The 4,068-nt window shown below is 44.8% G+C and overlaps 1 long non-coding RNA gene across 1 annotated transcript; it reads left to right on the top strand.

The window, feature by feature from the left end:
- The first annotated feature begins 674 nt into the window (after positions 1–674).
- On the top strand, positions 675–3,776 carry LOC106893772. The gene is made up of 5 exons (XR_001413165.1): positions 675–1,126; positions 1,691–1,777; positions 2,148–2,183; positions 2,659–2,688; positions 3,709–3,776. It is a non-coding gene; the product is annotated as an uncharacterized LOC106893772 (long non-coding RNA).
- Positions 3,777–4,068: the final 292 nt, after the last annotated feature.

Genomic DNA, 4,068 nt, shown 5'->3' with positions numbered 1-4,068 from the left:
CTTTCCAGCATATTGCCATATTTCCCCATATATATATATACACACACAAAATATATGTGCGTGTCTCTCTCTCTCTTTAAATATAAGGTCGCCAAGCAGAGAAGCTTAGAACCAAGTCTACTTTTGACCCTCTCAAAGTACTTTAGGTTTCCCAATGAGGAGGTTTATCCCAAATCCTACATCTCTTTCAATTCTATGTCCTTTCTCTTCTATAGAAAACTTCACATGAAGTATGCTTTCTGCTGCTGTGGTTTCAGAAATCATCTTAGAAGTTAAAACAAAGCTCATGACATTGTTCCTCCTTTGATTTGTGTCATTTTCTGAATCACAAATGCTGTATATGCCTGCAGTCTTCTGATCTGTGGGGTCCTTTTGGACACAACTACATTCAAAAAAAGGAAGTGCTGTTTAGCCACCTTAGAACCTGGCACTCATTGGCAAAGTAGCCAACTTTCTCCCAGTTCCCTTGTGAATGCTGAGGTGTTGAGCTGAGTGAAAAGTTCCTCCTGGGCCTGTGAGCCTATAGCCAACCTCTGCAACTGCCTCCCCTTTCCAGCATATTGCCATATTTCCCCATATGTATATATACACACACAAAATATATGTGTGTGTCTCGCTCTCTCTTTAAATATAAGGTCACCAAACAGAGAAGCTTAGAACCAAGTCTACTTTTGACCCTCTCAAAGTACTTTAGGTTTCCCAATGAGGAGGTTTATCCCAAATCCTACATCTCTTTCAATTCTATGTCCTTTCTCTTCTATAGAAAACTTCACATGAAGTATGCTTTCTGCTGCTGTGGTTTCAGAAATCATCTTAGAAGTTGAAACAAAGCTCATGACATTGTTCCTCCTTTGATTTGTGTCATTTTCTGAATCACAAATGCTGTATATGCCTGCAGTCTTCTGATCTGTGGGGTCCTTTTGGACACAACTACATTCAAAAAAAGGAAGTGCTGTTTAGCCACCTTAGAACCTGGCTGATCCACTTAATTCTACTTCCATGAAATATTAAATATAGTTCATTTTAAAAAATGCAGGTTGGTTTCTGGCAACAATTACACTAAGTGTTCTAGGAGCCTCAGGCATCATCATCGTAATCTGGTGGAGTTATGAACAGAAAAAGCAAGGTAAGATATTAGTGGAATTCTCTTGCATTTCATAGTACCTTCCTACCAAACAAGAATACAGTGATCAGCCACTGTCAGCAAGGCCCATGCCCTCAAGCATCAAAGCCATCCACGGCAGACATGACAGAGGGCTGACAGCAGCCTCGTGCCCTTCTGGAACATGAGCTGGAGGCCAAGTGCAATACTCAGGGAACCCATGACAGGAGGCAGAGGATGGGCTCTGACTCTTGTGGATGCAGCTGCAAAGGCTTGAAAGGATTGTGGCCAACACCCAGCTCTCAGCCTTTTAATTGTCACTGTATTAATTGTGAGGAAGTTGGAAAGGAAAGGGTTGTTAGACTACAGAATCTTGCAGAAGCCTCAGACCAAATACTGCTTTCACAGTGACCTTTTTGTAAAAATCAGGAGTGGTGCTGAGAGCAGGGCAGGTGATCCTGTCAGACGTAATGTCACAGTTATTTCTGGGATGACACAGAACACAAGGTTTAAAAGAGAGAGAAGAGAGGTGGTGCTTGGTTTCACAGAAGATTTTGTTCTACCACCTTTCACTGTCTCTTACATCAGAAAAGATGAGCATCTGGCTCCAGAGAAGACGAACGAAAATATGTTGTTCCCTCATCCTTTTCCCATGTGTATTCCTGTTTGTAACAGGTAAGAAAGCCTCTTTCAAATTGTTCGCTGACATTTTCCAAGCTGAAGAGACTTAGAATTTGTTACTTCCCTTGGGGCTCAAAACAGGAAGGATCTGCCTGATGCTTTCCTCACGTGCTTCCTTAGGTGAAGTGGTGGGATGTGGAGGGATGGGATTTTGGGCTTGCGAGCAGGTCCTCTTGCCAGCTCTCGCCTTTCCTACTCCTGAGCTTTCCATGGGGACATGAACATCAGCAGGAGGGTCACACTGAAAGGAACAATCCTGGCTGTGATCCAGGCACACAGCTTGACTTCTGAGTTCTCAGAGAGCTCCTTTCCCCAAACTGCATTTAAAGAAGGCATGGTCTAACAAACAATGCTTTTGTTAAAGGGGTAACAGGACAGCAGAGCACCATGGATCAACAAGGTAAGAGACAACACCTACGTTGAAGATTTTGAGGAGTAACTGGTATGGGTTTTGAGGCCTCCTGCCTCTGATGAGGTGCCTTCTATCACCTGGGTGCTTCTCCCCAACACCGTGGTGAAACTCTCCACTCAGAAGTGTTGTGGACACAGCCGAGACCCAAGGGAAGGGTCTGGTAGGGTGAGGGATGGCTTTCCATCAGAATCCAGGGTTGGGGTTTCTGTCAATTTTCTTTGGATGTCTCTTGCACATGCTTGGGCGCCAATCCTGGTGTCTTATCGACTCCCTATGAATCCATAATGAACTGTAGGCTTGGGATACCCTCAGTGAGTACCAGGTCTCTTAACCATTTCCTCTCCTGCCTGATGAAGCCTGAGGGGAAGGCAGTGGCAGAGCATAAGTGATGTCAGGCCCTAATGACCACGTGGCGCATCTGTGAGTCCTGTTTTCCCTCACTCATCTTTTTCTTCCTTTATAGCTTCAGATGTTAACTGCAACTCGTCCAAAGGTAAACCCAAGCTCAATGCTTATTTGTCATGGCTGTCCCACTGTGCTGGCCGTTCAGGTCCTGCTTGGGGAGTGAGAGAAAGGGTGAGCTCTTGCTTGATCCACCTCTTGCAGAGGTCCCTTTCAGTACCTTGGGCAGACAGTTGTCTACCAGCATGGCATTGCTGGATGCTGCGTAGGGTCTAGGCAGGGTGAGAGGAGGCTCTCAGGGCACCTCAGAAAGGTGAGGCTTTGGATTCTCTGGTGGAGGATTGGTTCAGCCTTTGGATGAGCACAATGAGCAAGTGCTGTGACTTGGCCTTGTTGGGCTTCCTTTTGTCCTGACTCAATCCTGTCCCCATTAAGGTGAGCAGCTCTACTGGTGAAGGAAGGTGATGCAGGACGGCAGGTAAACTCCTCAAATCAGCAGGAAACTGACTCATTGGCAAAGTAGCCAACTTTCTCCCAGTTCCCTTGTGAATGCTGAGGTGCTGAGCTGAGTGAAAAGTTCCTCCTGGGCCTGTGAGCCTACAGCCAACCTCTGCAACTGCCTCCTCTTTCCAGCATATTGCCATATTTCCCCATGTATATATACACACACAAAATATATGTGTGTGTCTCGCTCTCTCTTTAAATATAAGGTCACCAAGCAGAGAAGCTTAGAACCAAGTCTACTTTTGACCCTCTCAAAGTACTTTAGGTTTCCCAATGAGGAGGTTTATCCCAAATCCTACATCTCTTTCAATTCTATGTCCTTTCTCTTCTATAGAAAACTTCACATGAAGTATGCTTTCTGCTGCTGTGGTTTCAGAAATCATCTTAGAAGTTAAAACAAAGCTCATGACATTGTTCCTCCTTTGATTTGTGTCATTTTTGAAATCAGAAGTGCTGCATATGCCTGCAGACTTCTGATTTGTGAGGTCCTTTTGGAAACAAACACATTCAAAAAAAAGAAGTGCTGTTGAGCTACCTTAGAGCCTGGATGATCCACTTAATTCTACTTCCATGAAATACTAAATACAGTTCATTTTAAAAAATGCAGGTTCGTCTCCGGCAATAATTACACTAAGTGTTCTAGGAGCCTCAAGCATCATCTTGAATTTTGTACTAAGTTATGAACAGAAAAAGCAAGGTAAGATATTAGTGGAATTCTCTTGCATTTCATAGTACCTTCCTACCAAACAAGAATACAGTGATCAGCCACTGTCAGCAAGGCCCATGCCCTCAAGCATCAAAGCCATCCACGGCAGACATGACAGAGGGCTGACAGCAGCCTCGTGCCCTTCTGGAACATGAGCTGGAGCCAAGTGCAATACTCAGGGAACCCATCACAGGAGGCAGAGCACGGGATCTGACTACTCTGCTGTGTTACACAACCTTCATCACGCTGCCTCGTATGTTG

The sequence above is a fragment of the Calidris pugnax genome, unplaced genomic scaffold, assembly GCF_001431845.1.
Source record: "Calidris pugnax isolate Ruff unplaced genomic scaffold, ASM143184v1 scaffold238, whole genome shotgun sequence".
Taxonomy (NCBI): domain Eukaryota; kingdom Metazoa; phylum Chordata; class Aves; order Charadriiformes; family Scolopacidae; genus Calidris; species Calidris pugnax.
Note: the sequence above shows the minus strand (reverse complement) of the source record. Positions and strands in the feature narration are given on the sequence as shown.